At 34.5% G+C, this 9,088-nt stretch overlaps 1 non-coding gene across 1 annotated transcript; it reads left to right on the forward strand.

Annotated features, from left to right (window-relative positions):
• The first annotated feature begins 4,102 nt into the window (after positions 1–4,102).
• On the forward strand, positions 4,103–4,236 carry LOC113785203 (small nucleolar RNA Z247). Its single transcript, XR_003471358.1, has one exon. It is a non-coding gene; the product is annotated as a small nucleolar RNA Z247 (small nucleolar RNA).
• The last annotated feature ends 4,852 nt before the right edge of the window (positions 4,237–9,088 follow it).

Consider the following 9,088-nt stretch of genomic DNA (forward strand, 5'->3'; position numbering starts at 1 on the left):
TGTAAATGTTGAGAGGCTATGAACAACATGATAAGGTTGCAACATAAAATATCAGGGCCCCATTTCAAAAAAGTTTTTATGATAAAGAGCATAAGCACATAAATTCATTTTATCAGAGATTGAATACATTTGTATCAAGCGAAGCTCAAAGAAGTATTGTTGAAGAATACGAGAAAGTTGAGTGGGTGGATACTGACAAATTTGTATGTGGGTGGTCTCTAGAAGGATATACGGATTACCTTGTGCTTGTAAATTGGCACAATATAAATTAATGGGTGAACCAATTCCTCTAGATTCTGTGCATATTCAATGGAGAAAATTAAGCATGGAATGTGAACTCGCCAAAGACACAAAAGATGGATCAGAGTTGGATATGTCTACTGAGATGAATGCCTTATAGAAACGTTTTTGATCACTTGATGTTATAGGAAAACGGGTGTTGAAGAGTAAAATGCGTGACCTTGTTTTTCCAAGTACGAGTTCAATGTGTCCACCACCTGAAAAAGTCAAAACCAAAGGACGAGTGAAGAAGAGTAAGGGTAAGAAGCGGGATGGATATGATGTATATCGAGACTCTTCTTACTTTGAGCATGTTAATGCAACATATTGTGAATATCTTGGTTCCCAACCATCTCAGTCATCATAGAAGAGACAAACCTCTCAATCAAAGAAACAACCCTCTTAGTCATCTCAATATTCAAAGCATTTGTTCTCGAGACAATTTCCTAATGTTATTCATCCATACATTGATGACATATTTGATGTGGCAACGGATGGAAATTGTAGTTTTCGCGCTATTGCATTATTGCTTGGACACAGTGAAGAATGTTGGTATTTGGTCCGCAATAGTTTGGACCAGGAGATTGCTTCTCATGTAACTCCATATGATAGACTGTTCACATGACGCATTAGAGAAGTAAGAGATTCGTTGAAGATATTCGGCTTAGGTCTTCAACCCATGGATAAATGGTTGTTCATACCTAATATGGGTTACGTGATAGTGACAACATAATATTATTCTTGTCACGTTTAGTCAGACATTTTCAATGACTTTCTTTCCTATAAGAGATTCACATTCAGGATCGACAAAAAATGATCGCATTTGTTGTATTGGTTTTGTTAATGGAAATAACTGGGTTCTGATAATTATTTTCTTCTGTTTTAATTTTTTTAAATAATCAAATGAATCAACTTTCTTCGGTAATTATTTTCTTCTATTTTGTTAATTTTTTTATTTAAATTTTTGCAGTTAAAGATGAAAGATGGATTTCCAATGCCAAACATGGCACTAGGTTGGAAGCACTATCGCACCGATGAAGCAACTTCTTAAGCAATAGCATATACAGGGCGTCTACAATACTGAGGGTATTTATTAGGTCGATTGCCACGTGTTACCCAAAATCCACCTAGGGAGCAATTTTTTAATGCTTTAAAGTTGATACAAAATCACTTGTTATTAGTTAATTTTAGTTTTTTGTCGTTCGATTTCATCTTGTAATTTATTTATTTTATTTTTCTTATATTTCATCACAAACAATTTAATGTAAACGACATAACAATAACTAATAAAGTAACGCATAAAGTAACCGACATAACCATAAAATAACCGACATAACAATAATTCATAAAAGTGTTACTACTAACTAGTGTGACTACATGATCAATACAAAGCTTTATAAAAGTGAATATACAACTCATCATCCGGACTAGCTTCATGTTCATTCAATCCCTGCTGTATAAGATCACTGATATGTTGTAGGATAGGTGGCAGGTGTGAACTAGAAGCATCTGCACTGGTGGGCGGTACACTATAATGTGGGACCTGGGGTACACCATCTGGTCGCACCAGCAGTGGATGAGACACCTGATAGAACTACTCAAAATATCCATCTTCACACTTAGATGGATATGTAGCTGGACAAAGCTTGTTAAATATCTCTGTCACTGGCATCACATATCCCAAACATTCGACATCTACATCAAATAATCTAGAAGGATATGAAAGTGACGGTGATGGAATATATTGGATATATCCAAATTGTCTCAAACACCTCTATGGCAGATATTTCACTACAGTGCCGCATAATCGGAGGTGATCAGTATAAAGCATGATATCATCAAAAGGAATGACACCCCTATGATTCTCCCATGATCTCCATATAACATCTGCAGGTGTGAAAGCATCAATGATATGTTTGTACTCATGGACCTTATGCTTGCCTTGTTTGTAGCACCATCTATTATTTCGGGCAAAGTATTCCATGTCAACACTCTGGTCACCTCTATTACAAGTATTTGGAAAATATTGGTAAATCCAACAATGTTGCAAATAAAAATAAATATATTAATGATAAACAAAAAGTTAATAATTAACAATAATTAATTAATAAATTAAACATAAAAATAAATAAATGATATACAAATAATTAAACATAAAAATATATAAATAACAATAATTAACATAATATTTTATAATTAAAATTAAATAAATAATTGATACCTGAAGCAGCGTCATATATCCACCTAGCTGTTTGGTGTCATAACAGCAGACATTTGAGAGGTAGTCATAAAGGACTACAAGTGTAGCATTACCCGATCCGTATTTATATGTATTGTCTAAATATCTGAATAACGGAAGGTACTTCGCATCAACTAGAGTACGACTCTTATCAGCAAAAGTAGTACTCCCTACTAAATTCAACAGATACACCCTAGCAGCACCGTCAAATCTCTTTGCTGAACACTGCCTTATGAAGACATCTTTCAACAAATTCAATCTATAGTGCACACCTCTAGTATTTTTGGTCTCCTCCCGGATCTCTTCCATGGTCACTCCTAATAAAGTCATGGCAAGATTATATGTCATTACTCTATCTACATTAGGTGGACTATAGAACTCACCCCTAATAGGCAATCCTTGAAGATTGGCAACATCATCCAATGTAATCATCATTTCACCAAATGGCATGTGAAATGATGATGTCTCGGTATGCCATCTTTCCACAAATGCAGAAATCAGGTAGTCGTCGATCATCTTCAAACTACACTATTGTAATGGGTCTAATCCTGACAAATTCACTCAGTTCTTTATGTGTCGTGGGAGTACCGATGGAGTAAATTGTTGCATTTCCTTACCATGCGCAACAATTTTCAGCAATGGTCGCTCATGTATACAAAGAAAATATATGACATTAAAATTAAATATAGAGAAAAATAATAATTAATTTAAATATTTTTAATACACTATAAATAATAATTAATTTAACATACCTCACCAAACCATAGTCTAGCTGAAACATGATGACGGTATCATGCATGGACGGACAAATCATAAGGTCCTTTAGGATACCGTGTGAGCTCCTCAGTGTTTTTCATTCAAAAATGGTGTTAGAAGTTAAAGATATATAGATAACATTTATATATTATTATTAGTATTGTTACTATTAGCATTTACCTATTATCATTATAACATTTATATGTCATAACTAAAATTAGTGCATAGTACTTATTACTACCATAACTATAGTAACATGTCATAGATGCAATACTGTATATATATGTATCTTGTTCTTGACACAAGACAATATAAAGAAATAAAAATCCAAGCTTTTATCTCTTGGTATCAGAGCTTTTAAGCTGAAAAGCTCTCGATCCAATACTTAAAAACATGACATCCGCTGCCAACTCAAACAACAAAAATTACCTACCATCATCTCTATCTATCAAGCCGAACATAAACAATTATCCCTTATAGAAATATATGATCCTACCCGTAGTTAGAGGCTGCAAACTCGATGGATATATGTTGGGAAGTAGATAGTGTCCTGAAGAGTTTATTACATCTTCAGGCACAAGCAAGAACAACAACCATGCATTTGAAGAATGACAAACCAATAATTAGCGCCTCCTTGGGTGGATGCTTAACTCGATGGCTATTGAAACTGCAACACAACTGTTGCATTGTGAGACCTCCAAACAACTTTGGGATGAGGCTCAAAGTTTGGCTGGAGCACACTCAAGGTCTCAAATCATCTATCTCAATGGAAGACTATCTAATCAACGTGAAGAACCTTGTTGACAAACTAAAACATGCTGACAGTCCAATTTCAACTTCTAATCTGACCATTCAAACCCTAAATGGTTTGGATTCAAAATATAATCCAGTAGTTGTAAAACTATCTGATCAAACTACACTCAGTTGGGTGGATTTATAAGCTCAATTGCTAAACTTTGAAAGTAAAATTTAGCAACTAAATAACCTCACCAACCTGACTCTCAATGCAACAACAAATGTTGCAAACAAGTTAGAGCACTAAGGCAACATGTTCAATTCAAACAATAATTCTAGAGGTTCCCCCTCCAGAGGTTGGAAAGGAGGAAGAGGAAGAGGTAGGTTATACAAGACATAATGCCAAGTTTGTGGCAAGAGTAATCACACTGCAATAGACTTTTTTCACAAGTTCGATAAAACCTTCTCAAGATCCAATTATTCAGTAGACAATGCCAAGCAAGGATCTCACAATGTCTTCCTAGTCTCTGAGAACTCAATCCAAGACTATGACTGGTATTTTGATAGTCGTGAAAGCAATCATGTGACACATCAAACTGACAAGTTTCGAGACTTGACAGAGCATCGTGGTAAGAATTCACTAGTTGTAGGTAATGGGGAAAAATTGGAAATTATAGCCACATGTTCTTTAAAACTTAAGTCACTCAATTTACATGATGTCTTATACATAACTAACATTATGAAAAATCTATTAAGTGTTTCTAAATTGGCTGCAAACAATAGCATACTTGTTGAGTTTGATGAAAATTGTTGTTTTGGGAAGGACAAGCTAACATGGAAGGTAATACTAAAAGGGCTACTTAAAGATGGATTGCACCAGCTCTCAGGAACTAAAAGAAACCTCAATGCTTATCTATTTGTTAAGGAGAGCTGGCATAAGAGACTTGGCCACCCTAGTAATAAAGTCCTAGACAAAGTGTTGAAATTACATAATGCCAAAGTACCACCTAATGATAATTTTAGTTTTTGTGAAGCATGTTAATATGGAAAAATGCATATTTTAACCTATTACTCTTCTTTTCTCATGCTAAGGAACCACTTGAATTGATCCACACTGATGTATGAGACTCTGCACCAATAATGTCATTCTCTGGTTTTAAATATTATGTACACTTTGTTGATGACTTTAGTAGGTTCACCTGAACCTATCCCTTGAAACAAAAGTCTAAGACTATGCAAGCCTTCACTCAAGTAAAAGATTTGATCGAAAATCAATTCAATAAAAGAATCAAAGTAATTTAGTGTGATGGTGGTGGTCAATATAAACATGTGCAAAAACTTGCAATAGAAGCTGGCATACAATATAAAATGTCATGTCCATATACTTCTCAACAAAATGGAAGAGCTAAGAGGAAGCACAGACATATAGCTGAGTCTGGCTTAACCTTACTTGGATAAGCTCAAATGCCCTTACATTATTGGTGGGAAGCCTTCTTTACTACAGTATATCTCATACACAAATTTTCGTGTCAAGTTACTCAAAATAAGAGTCCCTATTCACTCATGTTTCTTAAAGAACTTGACTATAAGCTTTTAAAATCATTTGGTTCGTGTGCTACCCTTGTCTCAAACCTTATAACTGACATAAGCTACAATTTCACACAACCAGATGTGTTCTCTTGGGATATAGCCACTCCCAAAAAGGGTACAAATGTCTTAACTCTCGTGGAAGGATTTTCATATAAAGACATGTCATCTTCAATGAATACCATTTTCCATTCCATTATGGGTTTCTTAATACAAGAAGTCCTCTAAAAACAACAATTAAAAATCCATCTACTTCTTTTCCTTTGTGAAATGTAGATAACTCTATTAATGATGCAATCATACCAATCACAAAAGAAGAAAATCCAACTGAGATAAACACAGAAAACCCTCAAGATGTTAAGAATGTCACATAACAAAATAACAATGGTTCTTCAGAATATCACACCACTCATGAAGAGACACCAGACATAGCTCAGCAACAAAGTATGGATGAACCAAGTCTGAACACAAAAATACATGTAATGCAATACACACAAGGAGCAAGTCTGACATTTACAAACCAAAGCTACTTTACATTAGACTCATTAAGACCTACAGAGACACAATGGAACTTGCAAATGCCAAGGAAGCTCTCACAAGACCATTATGGATAGAAGCAATGCATAGAAGCAATGCAACAAGAGTTTCAAGCCATCATGTCCAATAAAACATGGATACTAGTGCCCTACCAAGATCAAGAAAACATAGTTGATTCAAAATGTGTTTTCAAGACAAAATACAAATCAGATGGTTCCATTGAAAGGAGGAAACTAGTTGCAAAAGGGTTTCAACAAACAACTGGGATTTACTATGAAGAAACATTTAGCCCTTTAGTCAAAGCGAGCACAATCAGGACCATTATTTCCATTGCAGTTCACCTCAATTGGGAAGTCAGTTAGCTCGAAATCAACAATGCATTCCTAAATGGATATCTAAGAGAAATAGTATTCATGCATCAACTAGAAGGATTTTTCGATCCTACCAAGCATAATCACATATGCAAACTATCTAAAGAAATTTATGGACTGAAGTAGGAACCATGAGCTTAGTTTAATAGTCTCAAAACTGCATTGTTGAATTGAGGTTTTCAAAACACAAAGAGTTACTCCTCTCTTTTTATTCTAAAAGGTAAAGATCATATCACATTCTTTCTTGTATATGTAGATGACATAATAGTCACAGCTAGCAACAACAAGTTTCTTCAAGCTTTAATCAAACAACTTAACAATGTATTTTTTCTCAAAGATTTGGGTCTTTTACACTACTTTCTGGGAATAGAAGTACAAAGAGGTGCTAGTGGAATGTACCTCAAACAATCCAAATACATCGGTGACTTGCTAAAGAAATTCAAGATGGACAACGCCTCACCAGGTCCAACACTGATGATAACAGGTAGGCAATTCACAGTTGAGGGGGATAAATTGAAAGATCACTAGTGCATTTTAACCTTGTTACATCGTCGACATTAGATTGATTATTATACATCCAATGTAACAAATAAAGCGGTGGAAAATTTATTATTATGATAAACTTTGTTAGATCTGTTGTAATTGAACTGTTCTAATATTCATATTAAAAAAAACGCTTCAAAAAAAAAAAAAAACTGCGGAAAATATGTTATTATTACAAATTTGGTTAGATATATTAAATTCGACCAATGTAGCAAATATTTTTTTTTAATTCCCTTAAATTCACCCAACACGCGCCAACAGTGCGAGCTTCATCTTTCACTTTCATCCTTCAACCTTCAATGTGAACTCATCATTCATCCTTCAACACAATTCGGATGAACTTCATCGTTCATCTTTCAATGCAAAGTCATATGAACTTCAGCTTTCAGTCGTCCTAAAATTTGTTTCCACTCCCCGGTTCACAATCAACAGTTAAAATTTGTTTTTTCCTAAATTATATTTTTATATTTTCACTCCGTCCTTCACAATCTAACACGTAAATTTGTATTTCCCTAAATCTTGCTTTCCCCTAAATTCTCTAAATTTTGTTTTCACTTCCGCGTCGGCGACGAGTTGGTCCGACGCAACCCAATTCCTAACCTAACACGTTACATTTATGGGAACCGAGAGTTACACTTACATGGGACGTAGTTTCAACGAATTCACCATGAACGACGATTTCACTTCTACCTCTTTCAGGGACTGGAATAGCTATAGATCCGACAAATTCGCCACCAATTCTTCACAATCCCGAAGACTCCTCATCTCCTGTGCTTCCGAAAATTACGATTAATTCATCCGTCAACTTGTTTCTGATCTTTACTCTTCTTCAATCGAAGACCAGAAACAAGCTGCAATGGAAATTCGATTACTCGCTAAAAATAAACCAGAAAATCGAATCAGAATCGCAAAAGTCGGCACAATTAAACCATTAATTTCACTCGTTTCTTCGCAAGAGTTGATTATGAAGGTAAAAGCATCTTGATTTTTAATTAATTTAATCCAATTCATTCTAGTTGATGGCTTTATGCTATATTCTTCAGTTCTAGTAAGTAAAAGCATCAATAAATAACAATCTTAGCTCATTTTGTTGCTTTTCTCAGTATCTATATTACCATTTTCTTACTTGAACCAATAAAACTGCATAATAGGTCACAACAGATCCAAACTTATTTAAATGGACATTGTATATATGTTGTTGGTCAGTTTCTTGGTTTGTTTTCTCGTGGTTACATGTTATGGATTACAAGTATGATTACTTTGGCATTCTAAATACTTTCAATTTGTCATGCAGGAATGATGGGCTATGGGAAGACAACTGTGGGGAAGATGGTGAAAGATGATAGTTTTTGTTATGACTTGAAGTTCTGTGTTGAAGATTCAACGTTCGAACTTGAGTTGTGAAAAATTGAAGACTACAGAAAGTGGTGGCTTTTTTATGTTGAGTTTCTCCTAGTTCTTGAATTTGGGAACTTGTTAATTTGGAGTTGAACCAAAAAAATTGAAGTAGTGGCATTTTATGGGGTGAAAAAGGTGAACTTTTTTTTTTATTATTGCTGATGATTCTGCTATGTTATTGAATAGCTTTGTGGTAGGAATCAAAAGGTGTTTTTTATTCTTCATCTTCTCGTGTGGAAGTGGTGCTGCTGTTTTTGGAGGATTGTGTTATTATTGTGGAATGAATACTTGAGGAACAAGGTTAAATCTTGCTGCTAGGAAAAAGAGGAATAGTTGAACTTGTTTTGAAGGGTCATCATCAAATTTTAGGTCATAATAATGAAGGCTCCTTCTAATGGTTACTTGCCTAATTCTGGCGAAAGTGTGTTTTCTTCATTTTCTTCTCAATCTCTCTCTATATATTGCTCTTGTTAGTGTTTTCATGTTTCATCCAAATCTTAACATGACTACTTCTTAGTGATTTTGAGAATCATTGTTTTCAACGAAAATGGTTGTGCTTCTATCTTGTTGAATTGATTTTATTAGCATTACAGATCAGATTAATATGAGTACGATGACATTCTTCTATATCATGATAAAGGAA

Source organism: Cicer arietinum, chromosome 1 (genome assembly GCF_000331145.2).
Source record: "Cicer arietinum cultivar CDC Frontier isolate Library 1 chromosome 1, Cicar.CDCFrontier_v2.0, whole genome shotgun sequence".
Classification (NCBI taxonomy): Eukaryota; Viridiplantae; Streptophyta; class Magnoliopsida; order Fabales; family Fabaceae; genus Cicer; species Cicer arietinum.